Here is a 17635-nt window from a genome sequence, read left to right on the forward strand (position 1 = left end):
TGCACAGATGATGCAGGATGGCCATCACGAGGAAAACGATATTTAGAGGTGTGGCCTGGTTACCACTGATTGTGTTGCCTGGGTTATGGGTACTAATGTCTTCGGATGTCACACTTGAATTTGTGACACTTGGATTTGTGGGTACGTCCAAGCTTCCCTTAGGGTCATGCCTTTTCATGGGGTACATTTGTTTGGTGAGAAGGAAATGTCTGCCCTAGAATGATTCAGAGACACCAAACTTAAGGTTGCTCCCTGATGTTGCTTTCACCCTCCCTGCCATTCAAGTGCATTCAGTCCTTTTCTGGTTCCAGAAGCTTGGGTGGCTGTGGGTGAAGAGGTCAGCAGCAGTCTTAACTCACCTCTTTGGTGAGAGCCACCAATTTCCTTTAGTTCCCTTTTATCAGCTAATTGGGGCAAGTAAGGGGCCAAATCCAGGATTATCTACACCACTGGCACTGATAACATCGGACCAAGGGGTCCTTCAGATTGTTCAACAACATTATACCCATCCCTTTTTATGTACCCTCGTCATGTTCCTCCAGTTTTTGTTCGGAGTTCCATGGATACTGCCTTTTTTTGTTCCACGTAAGGACGTTGCTTGCCACATGAGGGATCAAAATATCTCCCTTGGCAAGCAACCGGTCACCAGGTACCTCCTGGTTCTCAGGAAGAACATGGAACTGGGACCACCTTCTTATATCAGAGTTCTGAACTTCTTTTCTCAGGATGGAAAGGTTAAAAATATTGATGCTGGCTCAGGTTCAGTCAATCATGCTCCGCGTGTTCTTTGCCACATTCCCCTAAACCGGTTGGATCCACAGTGGGATCTTAGTCTCTACATTAATAAGACTAAAGAACGCATGTGAAACAATCAATTCTTAGTTGGATTCGCAGGTGTGAAGAAAGGCAATGTAGTTCAGAATGGAGCTTACCTTGATGGATTGCCCTTTAAATTAAACTGTGTTGTGCCTTGGCCAAGAAGAACCCCCCTCGAGGGCCTTTTGAAGATGGCTGCTTCTAGAGCCCTGGCTTGAGGTGGCTCTGTTTTGAAGATCTTCCGTGCATCCACTTGGGCATTCCACCATACTCTGGCACCACTGCATTGAGTCACATGTCTGCGGGGAGGATCATTTTTCCCGCTCCACAGACCCATTTCCTTATGAAGGGCACCGCATTAGTAGTTGCACCAACAGAACTTGCAGTCCCACGGGTCTGGTGGAAGGATAATGCATGTACTGCAGGCACAGCTTTCCGCTCTGATTCTACTGTGAGGAGACTCAGTGCCATTCTCCCTCTTGCCCTTGGTCAGTGTTTCTCTGCAAGGTGTTTGCTTGGTGAGACAACGCAGGACAAACTGCTGGCAGTCGTTGCCTGGAGTCTCTCATTAAAAGGGTAAACAGATGCTGAATACCTGTTAAAAGGCTGTTCCTGTTTAAGACTAGAACCTTCCTTTGGATCCCCTTCTAAAATGCAAGCGCCCACTGCTAATACTAGGTTTTCCAGCCCATCATGTGGCAACCACATTTCCTGTTCATTTTGTAGCAAATTGGCTACAGGTGGGCATTCCTACTGCAACCATCAGTCAAGGGTCACAGTCAAAAGCATTTGTTCTGCATCCAGTTGTTGACAGGTATCAGGTAGCCTTTGAGGGATCTGCAGTTCAAACTCTCCATCCAAGCACGTTACCTACCTTTGGAAAGGCTCTTTTTGTTGGGTACTCTAACCACCTATTCTTGCATTCTACCCTTACTCCCTCCCATTCAAAGTGAATGTTTAGGTGTTACTAAAGAAGGCTGTATGCGTGTCCGTGATGTTGTCCAAAGGTGGGATGGAGTTATAACGTAGGTCGATAGCGCACCCGTCTGTGCATAGGCGCTGTTGCAAGAGTTTCTGGATCCATGCTGCCACCTGGGGAGATGCACTTGGTGAGAGATGTATGGTTAGTTATTGGATCCCCCAGAAGAAGAAAAATTACAGAATTTAAGAAACGTATTCTTTTGTGCTCATACGTTTGGCTTCAGCGGCATGTACAGACATGATTGACATTGATTTGATAATACTCTGCTGCATTTTTAGTTCCAGGTAAATGTGTGTTCGAAGCATGTGTGGCTGTAGATACATATGCGCTGCATACTCCTGCCATCTAGTGTTGGGTCCGGAGATGTGCAAGTTGTTTTTCTTTGAAGAAGTCTTTCAAGTCACGAGGTAGAGTGACTCCTCCTTTTGGTGGTAATGCATCACTCCTTTGTTAAAGGTAAATGTTGTTTCCATGTATGTAGTGACAACTCTCATTGGACCAACAGGATGAAAAGAGAAGAGCTGCCATCGGATTTTAACACCACATACAGACATCCCTCCGTTGATGTACTGCCAGCATTCTGACCTGACAAGGGAAGCTTAAATAGACCAGTTTTTGCATTTTAAAAGCAATGCATTCCAGAGCTTACAAATTAGCATCATTCAGAAGTAAAGTGCTCAGCCAGTCTCAGTTCCCTTATGAGAAAGGTGTATCTGATTTCAAAGAAAGTTTTTAAATCAACTTTGTTGTCAGAAGTTGATCTGTGAATTAGTGAATTCTGAACTTCATGCTCTTGCAGTTTAAATGTTTTAAGTTCCTGTCAGCAACTACTCTGTTCGTGGGTGCAATTCCATACTAGAGAGGAAACTTGTGTATGTTCACCTATAACAGTCTTTACATGGCCTTTATTCATCTGGTGTGAAGTTGGCAGGGCCTCAAAGTCTAAATAATGTATCTCATGTGCAATATTAATTGAGGATGTGATTAAGAGTAGCCACTTAACTGGAAGAGGGCAGAGTTTTCAGCCAAATCGGAATTACAAGTCTTGCTGTGTTACTGTATGCACTGACACCGCAGGTGAATCCAGGCACACGTCCATCAGCTGAGACCGGGTGGAAATTGTCATTGCTGGTTGGCCCAGTATTACATTGTAATACTGCACTACAGTACTCAAACTAGAAGTGTTTAGAATTCAAAAGCCCAGAGGTCAGTTTTCAGGAATAACTGTCCCTCTGGATGTGAAAGGAACTTTATCAGGTCACCGCCGCCTGCCTCCAACACCAAGCCCTAGAGCATCATCCACTTCACTATCTTCTAACAATGTACTGCATTCTCCAGCGAAACAAAGGTCATTCGAACATACGTGCCTTGCTCAACACCCTTGCTTAGCTCCATGTTAAAATATGCTCCTCCTGCCTGAACAACAGAAGGTAAGGTTGTCCGGATACATCCACCTCCCTCCATGACCAACTCTGGACTGGCTGACTACGTGTCTTTTAGAGACTGTCCTCCTGACCGTCTGTTCCCAAATCCCTAACCGGTCCAATCTGATAAAGACTTCTACTTGCAGATTCCTTACTTTAGAATTTCCCCCCAGGCATCAGTCTGGATCTGGAGACTTTTCTCAAGCAGTACCCCTGTGCGCCGTCAGATGGTGTTGGTTGGCTCGGTGTCCGTCGTTGAGCACCGGATATGAAGTTGTGGGACCTACATAGGCGCCACCCTAAAGAACCAACCTCAGTTCTTTTCTTTCCATACCAGCTAAGCGAAGATGTGAAGAAGGGCTACCTCTGTCGCTTTTTGACGTTTTTTTTTTTTTTTGTCAAATTTTTTTGAGTGTTGTCACTCCTGGTGTGTCATGGATGTCACGAAAGTCCTTGTTCAAGCCCTGCAAATCCTGTCATCAGACGACGTCCATGATGGATCTGCACCTCATATGCTTGTGATGTTTGGAGTTCAATAAGGATCCTCCTGCAATGGACTAGTTAGGGTCCCGCTCATTAAATAAAATTATTTGTTTGAATCATGCTCTTTTTTTTTTTTTTCCTGTTCATTATTAATTCTAATACAACCTGTGTTTTGCTCCGGGTCTTGCCATCGGGTAAGTTCATCAAATTTACTAGTCTTTTAGTTTCTGGTGGATACTTCTGATTGCAGATTCCTCACCTTTAAACTATTCCTGGGTGCCAGACTGGATCCAGAAGATTTTTCAGCATACTCCCGGCGTCTCAGAAAGTGACGTCCTGTGGCTCCATATCAACTCCAGTCTGCCCTGAAAGTGATGGCTGTTGCTACATGTAGGTTCTACCCAAGTGTGCTGACATGAATTTCTTTCTTTGCCTTTGGACACAAATCAGGAGCGAACTCCTGCTTTTTCTACTCAGTAGACAAGCAATTTTCTTTTTTTCCCCAGTGTGCTTGGGAGGATGTCCCCTCCTAAAACTACGGGATTTAAGCCATGTAGGGACTGTCGCAAACTAGTGTCTGAGTCTTCTACCCATGAGGTGTGTCTAAGTTCAGACCACGACTCCAAGCCATGCACGGAGTGTGCCCCTATAAACCCTAAGGCAATTCACAACCACAAAGCAAAACTGCACATCTCGGAGCATCACAGAAAGTTGCTGAAGGCCCACTCCTATTCACAGTTGAGGACACAAACTCATTCCCCTCACAAAGCTGGTCCTGTGACAGGTTATAAAAGTCTGAATCAGAAAAGAAACTCAAGGGGTCCTTGTCCTGGCCTCCCCACTCTCCATCTGAGAAGTCACAAGGATGCCAATGTGCTTCTCGGTCTCGCTCCTGGTCTCCAATCTCCAAATTTGTAGGTCCATCAGTAATGCCACAATAGAATAAGGTGTTCAAGGAGGCGATCTCTGCATCTTTGACTCTCTGCTGGCTCCTTCTGACGTGCCCTTGGGCCTGCTGGATCCGCGGAGACCTCCATTTTGGTTACTGCCAGCCCCCTCGGTGCTGCCTTTCCACCCTGAACCCACTTTGGGGTACAGTTGCGATATCGGAGCAGACTCCACACTCGGCACCATGATCCATGCCGGTTCTTGGACGTTGACGCCAGTACCAATGCCAAATGAGAAGGCTGGTGATCCCATTGTTTTGTCAAACTCCAAACCAAATTGATTTTGACCTTGGCGGAAGCCACATCTTGGCAAGTTTTGATGTGCCCAATACCAGTGCCTTCTGACTAAAAGTGTCTTTGCCCAGGAGCTACCCTCCAGTGCTCCACCAACTCTTCGTATTGGGCTTGGATCTGAGCTAACCAGCTTTTGGTGATGATGGAAGACCGTATCCTCAACAATTTTGCCCCATTTCTGGCAATGCTTCGCCTACAGTGTCTGGGCCCACCATATCCAACAACAGGCCTGCCAGTCCTTTTGGGGTTGTTAGGGGATCCTGCATGCAATGTTCAGGTCCACATGGGCAGTGAACCGCCCAGTCCTCAGCCCCTCTGGCAGCAGCTTCCGCGGCATTTTATTTTGCACTCAGCGGCGCATTACTACCACATGGGAGGCAGAACCAGTCATTTTCTCCCCAGGTGGCCAGCAGTCCTGCAGATAGTCCTATGAGACTATGAACTGCTATTCCCCGGCTCCCTGCCAAGCAGCTTTGAGTACTTTTTGTTAATTTCACTGCTGGAAGTTCAAGCTATTTTGGACAAAGGAGCCATAGAAAGGGTCCAGGTCTCAGAGATCAGAAAAATATGTTTCCACTATTTTCTTGTGTCGATAAAGGGGAGGTGGGGCCTGTCCTGTTTTAGACCTTCGACCCCTCAGTTTCTCGCTGTGGAAGAACAAGTTGAAGATGCTCATGCTGGACCAGGTTCTATGTGCCCTGGATCTAGGAGACTGTGTGGTTGCATTGGACATTCAGGATGCCTACGTTCATATGCCTGTCCTGCAGGCCCACAAGTGTTACCTGCAATTAACAGTGGACCTACTATCATTTTCTGTTTGCTGTACTCCCTTTTGGCCTTTAATGAACACAAAAGGGGATGGTTGCATCCAGACTATATGACCCTACATCCCGTACTAAGAGGTCTGTGCGTCAGCCCAACTTGGGTCATCTAGTCGTCCTGTCAGGTCAAGTGAAAAAAGGACAGACCTTTGTGAGAAGCCTCACATGTAATCGTGTCATGCTTCATCCTTGGCAACCTCTCCCCATCCTGGCAGGACAGTGCCACCAGGGCAGGCTCAACCTCCTGTGGGATGAAAAAGGAAGGAGGGAGTACTTAGATGACGTTATACTGGACAATGGCGGGATCCAGAACATGTAAAAGTACCTTATGGTACCCAGGCCTATCACTTTTATTTATTTGGGACCATAGTTCTATCTAAAACCATGCTGGGATGTTTAATGAGAGTGATGACTTAAACCACATGGGATGTAGAGGCTTGGATGACCAAGCTCTCAGGGGTCGGGTGTTGAGTCAGAAACACTGGGTCATTAGGCATAGTGCTTTCCCTTCTGCACCCCCTGGGTAGGAAATCCAAAAGGCTGGGTCATTTTGGGAAGATGATTTCTTCCTCCAACCCGGCATTGCGGTCTGTGAACACCGCATGCCTTTTGGGCCGTTACACCCATATTTCATGGGACACCCGCTCCATTTTTTCCCAAGCTGTTGCTGACGGGAGAGATGCAGCTAAGTTCGCAATACAATGTGGGTTGGATACGGCCAACACACTGAGCAGATCTATTTCTAGGACAGTGGCCTTGAGGCACCACGCCTGGTTGAGTTGTCTGGCTTTTCAGGGGATGTCCAGTCCTCCCTTATGGACATGCCATTTGATGGAATCCGTCCCTTTGGAGACAAAGCAGACTCGGTGCTTGAGAGCCTTAAGGAGTCCCGTGCTATGGCCTGGTCCTTATGCCTTGCAGATGCCCATTGCACCTCTCAGTCTGCTTTTCGTCTCTTGTGGCTACGGAAGGGGTGCCAAACCATGTCCATTTCCCTCCAGCCACTGTGATGCATATGCTGCCCAGCCGAGGACGTGGGATCCACCGCCCGCATTGATCAGGGAACCAGCAGTCTAGCCAGTCCACCCCCGCCGCAACATCCAAGATTTCCTAGTCTGACACTATCCCATCAGGGACCAGTCGGAGGCAGGATTCGCCATCACCTGCCCCGCTGGCAGTCCATTACATTGGATAGGTGGGTTTTGCAAATAGTCTGAAGGGACTACTCCCTCCCCTTCGAGCCTACCCCTCCATCTATGCCACCATACTACGATCACAAGACGGAGGATCACTTGGCACTTCTCTGCGAGGTGGTTATGGCTCTCTCGGTTAAGGGCGCCATAGATAGGGTCCCTGTGCCAGAAATAGGTAGTGGTTGCTTTTCTCGCTACTTTCTGGTACCCGAAAAGGACAAGTGCCTCCGCCCTATCCTAGACCTTCGGTCCCTCAATCTCTTCCTCAGGAAGGAGAAGTTCAAAATGCTCACCTTGGCTCAGGTCCGATCTGCCCTGGAGACTGATGGTAGCACTGGACTTGCAGGATGCTTATTTTCACATCCCCGTCCTGCCTGCCCACAGGCGCTACTTGCACTTCACGGTGGGCCACAATCACTTTCAGTTTACTGAGCTTCTCTTTGGCTTTACCGGTGCCCCTCGGGTGTCCACTAAGGTGATGGTGGTGGTCGCAACTCATCTGCCCAGTTCAGGGGCTTCAGTTTTCCCCTACCTGGGCTACTGGCTGCTGAAGGCGGGCTCTCCCCAGGCTGTCGTCTCCCACCTTCAGACTATGGCGAACCTCCTGCATTCTCGGGGTTCACTATGCATGTGCCGAAGGCACACCTGACTCCCTTTCAGATGCTCCCTTTCATCGGAGCTGTAATGGACATAATGCAGTTTCTGGCTTATCCTCCCAAGCGTCAAGTCCAGGATATTCAGGCTATGATACCGATGTTTCAGCCTCTGCCCTGGATTTCGGTGAGAATGATTCGGAGGCTGCTGCGCCTCATGGCCTCATGCATCCTTCTGGTGAATTGGGCCAGGTGGCACATGCGGGCATGCCAGTGGGTGCAGCATCAGGGATACCTTTCCGATGTGGTCCAGATCTAGGAAGGGACCGCACAAGATCTGCACTGGTGGCTTTTGAACCACTGTTGGGTCAGAGGCAGAGCCTTCTCCCTTCCCCAACCAGATCTGACAGTAGTAACAGATGCATCACTGCTGGGGTGGGATGGCCAGATGGGAGAGGTGGAGATCAGAGGCATCTGGTCTACGGGCTCAATATCAATCTTTTGGAGTTCAGGGCGATCAGGCTGGCATGGAAAGCATTCCTTCCCTCTCTCAAAGGGAAGGTGGTGCAGGTGTTCGGAGACAACACGGCTGCCTTGTGGTACTGCAACAAACAGGGTGGGGTTATGGAACCTTTGTCAGAAGGCTCTGCGCCCCTGGACATGGCTATAATATTAGGGCATTTCCCTGGTGGGTTAACATCTGGTGGGCTCTCTGAACGCCAGAGTGGAGAAGCTCAGCTGACAATGCCTGATCAATCATGAATGGCATATCCCATTTAGAGGTGGTGCAATGACTCTTTCAGCAGTGGGGAGAACCTTGGTTAGATCTGTTTGCCTCTGCAGGCCGAGAACGTGCAATGTCAGTAGTTCTGCGCATTGGAGTTTCCAAGGTGGCACTCGCTCTGCAATGCCTTTTGTCTTGAGTGGGGCTCAGGCCTCTTATACGCCTTTTCGCCCATAACACTTCTGCTCAGAGTTCTCAAGAAGATCAAGAATGACTGGACCCAAGTAATCCTTGTGGCTCTGGACTGGGCACGAAGAGTCTGGTATCCCGAGCTACTGAGCAGTGTCATTGATCCTCCGATCAGACTGACCCTTCGTGAGGATGTTCTGTCGCAGTAGCAGGGGAGGGTTCTCCACCCAAACCAGTCCAGTCTCCACCTTCTTGCATGGAGATTGCGCAGCAGCAGTTGACAGCTTTTAACCTTTCACCCGAAGTCCGTTACGTTATCTTGGCAGCCAGGCCTCCCTCCACCAAAATGGTGTACGCCTGTCTATGGAATGAAGTTTGTGGTGCGGTGTACAGACAAGTGTGTTTACCACCCCACTTTCGGTGGTTCTCTTGTTTATACTTTCTTTGGTCCAGCAGGGCTCTGCTTTGGGCACCCTTAAAGGTCTTTTGACTGTTATCTCTGCATTCTTGAGACTCCCAAATCAACCTTCTTTGTTTAAATCACCTATAGTTAGTAGGTTCTTGAAGGGTCTTACCCACTTGTTTCCTCCTTCAATTTTCATAATGCCCCCAATGGGACTTGAATTTGGTTCTAACCTTTCTTATGTGTGCTCCTTTCGAGCCACTGCATAATTGTCCTTGGCTTTTGCCTGTCAAGACTGCCTTTCAAGTGGCAATTACCTCTTCCTGTAGGGTGAGCGAGCTACAGGCTTTGTCATCTAAGCCGCCTTACCTTACCATCTACCCTGACAAAGTGGTTGTTCACACTAGGGCCTCCTTTCTTTCAAAAGTGGTTACACCTTTCCATCTAGGCCAGTCCATTGCTGTGCCTACTTTCTACACACCTCCCACATCCCTCTAAGGAAGAGGAGAGACTCCACCGCCGGGACCCAAAAAGAGCATTGGAGTTCTGTCTTGACCGTACCAAAGAGTTCCAGGTGGAAAATCAACTCTTTGTCATGTATGTGGGTGTAAAGGAAGGTCAGGCAGTGCAGAAGAGAACCATCTCTAGATGGGTTGTTCTCTGCATCAAAATGTGCTACGCGTTGGCTAAAAAGCAACCCTACCAGAGTGGCAGCTGCCACCACTGTGTTAGCACACGGAGTTCCAGTCCTGGATAGCTGTCGGACAGCAACATGGGCATCCTTTCATTCACCAAACACTACTGCCTGGACAGTCAGGACTGCAGGGACAGTTACCATTGCCCCTTTTGGTCCTACAGGACTTCCTAGCATGATCTTGGTCCGCAGCCCTCCTTCGGGATGGTATTGCTTGGTTATCTATTCTAAGGTAAGGAATCTGCAACTAGAAGTCTCTATCAGATGAACGAGTTACTTACCTTCGGTAATGAATTAAATGGTAGAGACATTCTAGTTGCAGATTCCTTAGCGACCCACCCATCCTCTCTGCTCTGCGAACTGATTTCTGGGTTTTATAAACTGATTCCTTCACAAGAGAACAATAATCCATTCCTTTCAGACACTCTGAAAAGGGGAACCCATAATAAAACCTATCCTAACCAACAATATGGCCTCCCTGTGAGTGAGCCATTCTAGGTCAAATGCCAAATACAGCCAATTTTGGGGTTTCTTAAGACAGACATTCTGATCACTGCTTCCAGTGCCTTAAAAAAATTGGCACCAATAAGCTAGAATAACAGAACGGTCCCATACAGTGTGTGACAGGGTACCCCTACATGCTTTGTACCTCAAGCAATTAAAGTCGGCCTCATCACCCCCCCTATTTTCCACAGTCTTTCTGGCATATAGTACACCAAATGGAGGTATTTAATAGAATGAGGCGCAATCGAATGAGAACATTGATGGTCTTGCTGCTATTTTGGCCTCCACCTACTATGCTTCATATATACTGACCAAATCTTGTTCCCATCACTCTTAGAGGGTTACAAGTGGGTCAGGGGACTTGATCACCAACATTTTAGAAAGCCTAGAGATTCCAATATTCTCTGTTTTTTATACTGTAATTTTAGGCTCCAGTGGATTAAAGTCCGGAATGGGGTTCAGTCTGCCCTTATATCCCTTCAACAAGTCTTAACTGAAAGTATTGAAAACAATGTGATCTACGGAGCTCAAATTCCGCAACCAAAGCACAAAGAATAATAATGTGATTCAATATCCATTCATCTCTGTTTTGAAATGTCCAACCTCCTGCCATGCATTAGACCCCTCCAGCTGGTACAAACCTTTAAGCCAGGACCCATCCTGAGAGTCATTTCCTTTGTGCCAGCACACTCCGGCCCATATTTATACTTTTTTAGCACCGCATTTGCGTCATTTGTTTGTGCCAAAGCGGCGCAAACTTGCAAAATACAATTGTATTTGGTAAGTTTGTGCTGTTTTTGCATCAAAAAGCGGTACTAAAAAAAAGTATAAATATGGGCCTCAGTTCAAAACCAGGCACTAATATGCCATGGGTATTGCAATAATTTACAGCTAGGGAATAGCGATTCTCCAAATGAAATGCCAAGAGGAGCTGGATTTCATTAAAGACAAGGAGGCTAAGGTTATGCATTCATCTTTTTAATGCCACTCAACGCAGCACCTGAAAGAAGATTACATCATAAACCAAGAACAAGCTAGAATAGAACATTAACAACACATAAGTAGTCCATGCACAGAATAATCTTTCTCTTTAAAATGCAGAACTGGTGCTCTCCTTTCTTGGATGACGAAGAACGAAGAAACTGCAACCGTGAAACTCCAAACAGGAACGGAACTATTGAGTGTCATCTGTAAAGAAAGAATTTGTTAAACACAGGAATCAACAGGAAATTAACCTATAACAGAAAATAATTAAAGCAACTTATATCCTCTATTTATTACTCATAAGAAATCCTTAAACATTCATTTTTTAAAGTTTTATTTTTTTAGGTTTAATTTTGACCATTTAAAAGCTAATTCAGAAAAATTCCACCAGACTGGATTGGGAGGGTGGGATAATGTTAGCCTCTGCATCTCTAATGAAATCCAGGTTCTCTAGGCATTTATTTTGGAGAATCGCTATTTTATTACGAGACTGGAGGCTACTATTGTGATGTTGGTAGCCCTCCAATACCACATCGGACATGTTCGACTGGTTTACAATACTGTTTAGCAACAATAGAAGCATTGGACCAGTCAGCTGCTTTCATAATACCTTCCACCTTTCCAAAAGGCCATAGTAGTTCTCATAGTGCGTGCTTGAAACCTCTGTAAATTGACACCAGCCTGTTGCATGTCCCATTTAACCCTTCTTGCATTAGTGGCTGTGGTAACCGCCTTGAAGAGTTTTATAAAAGAAATTAGTAACTGGTTAACACCATCCAGATGAAATTAATTCATTCGGGAATCATACTCTCACGCAATGTACTATGCACAACTTCTCCATGCCGGCGGTTGGTGGCAGGGGTATATGCTGCTCCACCACATCAGACCATACACTGCCACGCCTATAATGAAGCATTTATGGGCGTGGCGGCGGAACAGCATCTAGGGAGCCTGTTCCCTCACGGAGCAGCGTGACGGAAGAGGTAAGTGCTGTCCGAGTTGGGAGGGGTGGCTGCATGTATGGGTGTGTGCATGTACGTAAATGGGTGCATGTTGGGGTTTTGGGGGACCTGTATGTAGGGGTGGGAGATGGTGAGGGGACCTACATTGGGTTGTGGGGGTGGAGAGTTGGGGGGTCGGTTTTCGGGGTTTGGGCTGTTCTAGGGGCTTGGGATAGTGGGAAGGGGGAAGGGGCCTGGTGTGTCACACACAGGTGACAGGAATGATTATTCCTGTCACCCGTATGCTTTCTGCCAGGGATTACCTGTCAGGGTAACTCCCCAGAGATCCCTGGCGGAAATGGGATCATAATCCCACTGCCGGGTCGAATGTGCTCGCAGTCGACCCGGCGGTCTATTCTGGCCTGGTGGTGGATGGCAGAGAACTGGCTGCTTTGCAGTCAGTTCACTACTGTATTAGGAATATGGCGGTCTGGACCACCATGCCGTTGGCGGTAATGTCTGCCGGCGTGGCAGTCCAGACAGCCATGTTCATAATGACCACCTACGTACCCTATTGAATTGTTCCACCTGGAAATTAATTACCTCAACTACAGAAGCCTCCACAGGATCCAAATTACTTTCCATGCACCAACACAGCGCCGTGTTCCTGGAGCCCAAGATTCTTCAAGCAGTTCTTCAGCCCTTCCCAAAAGGCCTCTGATGTATCTGAAGATTCCCCAACACTGTCCATGCAAGAAAGCTTAAAGTTCAAGTCCGTACCAGAGCATGTTCCTCTCTGTCTCTCAGCAGACTCTCAATAGCAGGCAGATAAAATGGAATTTCACAAGCACATTCCAAAATCATTGGGAATCATGCTTGAGAAACCCAGAACGGAGTTATCAGTCCAAGAGAGCACTTCTGTAGCCTTACTTTCTGAAGGACTGTCTAAATCATTGCGCGGGGGGGAGCGGAAGGTATCACCATTCTTTCCCTTCCAACTGTGAAGTAATGCATTCACAGCTAGGGCTCTGGGCTCCAACTGTAATACTTCCTCAGATGAAAGGTCAGCCTGCTTGCTTGCGAAAAAGGCCTATCTCCAGAGGATCAAAAAACATCTAGTTTTTTTAAACATCCCATGTTTAATTTCCAATCACTGAAATCTTGAATTCCAGTCTGCAGTTACATTTGCTTTCCCAGGCAAATACTCTCCCTTCAAGCTGATTTTGTGTTCTAATCAAAACAACCAAAGCTTATTGGCTAAAGCTGACAAATCTAGGCATCTTGTACCTCCTAAGTGATTTATGTATATGCTACTGCAGAAACACTGTCCATTTTCAGAAATACACCTCTTCCTTGTAAACAATTTCTGAAACTCATGAGAGCATAAAGCCTGGTCATCAATTCCAAATAATTTATGTGATGTAACCTCTCCATGCTTGGCCACAATCCACCAGTCTGCCGTACACCCAGGTGAGCACTCCAACCACTTAGGCTTGCATCTGACTCCAGAATGAAGTCCGTAGAACAACCAAAGATTGCTCGTTTATTCAAGACCTCTAAATTCTCTGACCTCCACACCAATTTCATCTTCGCCTCTTGGTCTAGCTTTATCTTATCTCCATACTAAGGGCCCTTGCCTTTATCCTCTGCAAAACACAATAGTATAAAGGACCAGGACATTTTGCCTGAATTGAAAAGGATAGAAGACCTAGTAGTTTTGCTAACTCCCTTTGGGGCATATTTACAAGAACTGATGCAAATTGATTGCGCAGCCGCGGTGTGTAAAAAAAAAAAAAAAACAGGCAGCGGCGCTAAAACCTTGTAAATATGGGCCATAGTGTAAAAAATGTCTTTTTGAGCACATAACTTATTTCTTTACGTATCTTGGTTATTTTCTTTAAGGGAAACAGCAGCATCACATTTATTGTGTCTGTTGTGAGCCTAAAAACTGTAGAGATTGTGAAGGAATAAGAACGGATTTCTCCTTGTTCACAATAAAACCCAAGCTTTCCAGCAGGGTTTTGACCATATCCAAATCTTTCATTACTTGATATCGACATTGGAAGATAATCAAGATATCGTCCAGATAAATGATTATATAAACACCCCCCCTCTCTCAGGTAGGAAGCAACTGCCCTCATCACCGTGGTGAAGCACCAAGGTGCTGAAGAAAGGCCAAATGGCAGGACGCAAAATTGGTAAAGTCGATTCTGCCAGATGAATTGACGATAAAGCTGGCATTCTTCTGCCTAGGGACTGTAAAGTAGGAATCCTTCAGATCCAACTTTACCAGCCAATCGTCTTTCAGTAACATCTCTCATAAAAGCTGGATCCCTCCCATCTTGAACTGTCTGTACACCATGAATTTGTTTAAATCCCTTAATTTTATAACAGGTCTCATTGGGGATACAAGGTAGGTGCCTCACTGGCTTGATAGCCTCTGCCATAGTTATCAACTGGGACCGTTACAGAACCACAGCTGGCAGAAAGTCCCCTTCTGCCGGCCCGTCCTAAAATTCTTTTGTTGAAGTCCCTGCGCATACTGCTCTGGGTTTTGTCGAGGGCTGTGAAGGTTGCCACATATTTGCCCAGTGATTTCACCATGTCCTCTCCGAATAGTAGGTCATTAGGGTTCTCTGAGGATTCCTTGTCTTCCAAATTGCCTAGTTTTGGGTTGATTTTCATAAGCACAGCTTTGTCTCTGTGTTTATCCCCACATTACCTAGGAGAACCATAGCATGCTGACTCCATCCTCAGGAGGTCAAGGTCCGGAGGAAGTCCCTTTATATATGCCTCCTCAGACATGTCAATAATCCTTGCTAGTGGCCCAACAACTCTGCAGAGCTGATCTTGGTATTGTTTGAGGGGGCCTTTAGATTCCCTTCTTGGGATCCATGCCAATTTTTAAGAGGAATGTAATTAATTCAGGGTCAAGTTCGGTGTGAGGCAAACTTTCTCACGAAGCACTGTCCTACAGCATTCAGCCTTGAGGATGTTCCTCACCTCTTTCTCCAGACGGTTCCTGATCCACCTCTTGATAAAACTGCCCACAAGCTCCAGGGGCTACCACTCCACTTCTTGGATGCTTGATACAGTGAAGTGAGAGCATTTATTTGCTCATGTGTTTCCTAACAGCCTTTGGAGGTAGACGGAATTTTATTCTCACTTAAGAGATCATCCATGCCGTCATCCTCCTGCTGGAGGTTGAGTACACACTCATCAAAAAGCCCCTCATCATCTCTCTGGAATTCATCAACCTCAAACTCAATTTCTTGAGTATCTTCTGTGTACCGCTCAGGCCAACCATTTCCAGTGTCATGCATCGGACACCTCTCTTGTTCGTGCTGCATAGGACACCTTTCCCTTTTGAGGTGCTAGGACCTCCCACTGTCTTTGAGGGCATATTCCCTTTCTCCATATGTTTTGTTTCCTTTTTTTAAATCCACATTATCAGTCTCCCTTTGAAATTGACCAATATTCATTATCTGAACCTCAATTTCTGCATGACCTTGTCAATGGTCTCACGTACGCAGCTCTGCATTTCATGCTGTATCCGTTTTCTGATACTCTCCTCATTAATCTTTCAGGAGTTCAGGGGACTTGCTGTTTTTATCAGTTATATTAAGTTTTTTTTTAGATGTGTAGGAAAGTCACTCTTTTTGGCATGTCTACCCCCACTTTTTGCCTTCTATCAGAGTGCTTAGATTCTTCACTGGGATCCTGCGACCCAGGACCCCAATGATTGTGCTCTCTCCCTCCAAATGTGGTTACCTAGGGCCTTTGTGCACTCCACAATTGGCATACTTGCGTCCTCTCATAAGTCTCTACTATTTGGTACTTAGGTACCCAGGACATTGGGACACCAGGGGTCTCCCATGGGCTGCAGCATGTATTATGCCACCCATGGGAGCCCATGCAAAATGTGTCTACAGGCCTGCCTTTGCAGCCTGCGTGAAAAGGTGCATGCACCCTTTCACCACAGATCGCTGCACCAATTCACTGTAAGTCACCCCAATGGTAGGACCTCGTAGCCCAGAGGGCAGGGTACAGGTTCCTGTGTGTGAGGGCACCCCTGCATGAGCCGAGGTGCCCCTATGAACTCCAGTTCCATTTGCACTGGACTTCATATGTGCAGAGAAGCCATTTTGCCAGTGTACTGGACATGTCACTTACTACCCGTGTCTAGCTACATAATGGAACTCCCAACCTGGGCATGTTTGGTATCAAACATCTCAGAATCATACCCCAGTACTTTTGCCATTATTGATTCCATGCACTCTGGGGGCCAGTATTGCTCCTACCAGGCTTTTCCAGGCAGCACTTCAGACCAGTTTCTGCCCTCCTGCTGCTTGACTAGCTCAGGCAGAGGAAGGCAGAACCAAGGATTTCCTGTGGGAAAGCGGAGGCAACACCCTCTCCCTTGGAAACAAGTGTTCTAAGGATTGAGAGGGGTAGCCTCCCCAAGCCACCAGTTTGCTTTGAAGGGCACATTTGGTGCCCTCCTTGCATAAACCGGTTTGCACCAGCTCAGACACCCCCGGTCTCTGCTCTGGCGTGAAACTGAACAAAGGAAAGGAGAGTGACCGCTCTCCTGTTCTTCACCACCCCAGGGGTGGTGCCCAGAGCTCCTCCAGGTGGCCACTTGATTCTGCCATCTTGAAACCAAGATGGGCAGAGGCCTCTGGGAGCATCTGAATGGCCAGGTCAGGTAGGTGACGTCAGAGACCCATCCTGATAGGTGGTCACCGGGCAAGGTGACCAAACCCCCTTTTAGGGCTATTTAGGGACTCCCTTGCAGGTGGGTCCCTCTCCAAATTCAACGTGCAAGACTCCACCAGTACTACTTTTCATTGTTTACTACTGCTCCTGGCCACCAGAACCCCAATTGGACACTTCAGGACCCAACAAGACTGCAACTCCCGAGAAGACCTCACCTTGCAACATTGTTTCTCCTGCTCTTCCCAGCAACTGCAACATTTCCCCAGCTGTGGATCCTCTGCAGTCGACAAGACTTCAACTGCACTAGAAAAACAGAAGGAATGTCTTTTGGAGTGAAGGAGTCACTCCCCTGCATCTGCAAGCACCTCCAGCAATGATGACCGGCTGCATGGATCTGCTCTCCTCTGGCACCACGTGGATCCTGCATCACAGGTGGTGGTCTGGAGTGGCCATCTTGGTCCCCTCTGCCCTTGCTCCTCCTTGCAGGGCAGCACCGCAACTCTGGCAGCAACCAAGGCTTATTGACTCCTGCTCCAAGGGATCTTCAGACTCCGAGTAACCCCAGCCTCCCTCACTACATCCTTCCAAGGACAGTCCCCTCTCTGCTGCTCCAGCGAAATGGGACTCCACTCCAGGTGTGCTGATTGGGCCTCACTGCAACTTACTGTGCCTGCTGCCAGTGGGGTGCCTGGTGGGTCTGCAACTGCTTCTGCTGACTCTCCTGACTGCTGAGGGTCAGCCCGGACTCCCCTCCAAGGGTCGAGTCCCCTGGACCTTGCTGGTCCACTTCAGGCTTGCAACTTTTCTATTGCCTCCTCTTGCATTTGCCAAGGCTTGTTGGTGGCTCTCCTACACCACTGCCCAACTGCAACCCAGCAACCAACGTTGGATACCATCAGCCTCGCTCCAAGGACTCCTCTGCAG

At 47.3% G+C, this 17635-nt stretch overlaps 1 protein-coding gene across 1 annotated transcript in view; it reads right to left on the bottom strand.

Annotated features, from left to right (window-relative positions):
- Positions 1 to 11029: 11029 nt before the first annotated feature.
- Positions 11030 to 17635, bottom strand: part of IDH3G (isocitrate dehydrogenase (NAD(+)) 3 non-catalytic subunit gamma) — a 40643-nt gene continuing 34037 nt past the window's right edge. Inside the window, exon 14 of the mRNA XM_069209422.1 lies at positions 11030 to 11255. The gene's annotated coding sequence lies outside the window, so the exon portion shown is untranslated. The remainder of the gene's footprint in view (positions 11256 to 17635) is intronic.

The sequence above is a fragment of the Pleurodeles waltl genome, chromosome 10 (genome assembly GCF_031143425.1).
Source record: "Pleurodeles waltl isolate 20211129_DDA chromosome 10, aPleWal1.hap1.20221129, whole genome shotgun sequence".
Lineage (NCBI taxonomy): Eukaryota > Metazoa > Chordata > Amphibia > Caudata > Salamandridae > Pleurodeles > Pleurodeles waltl.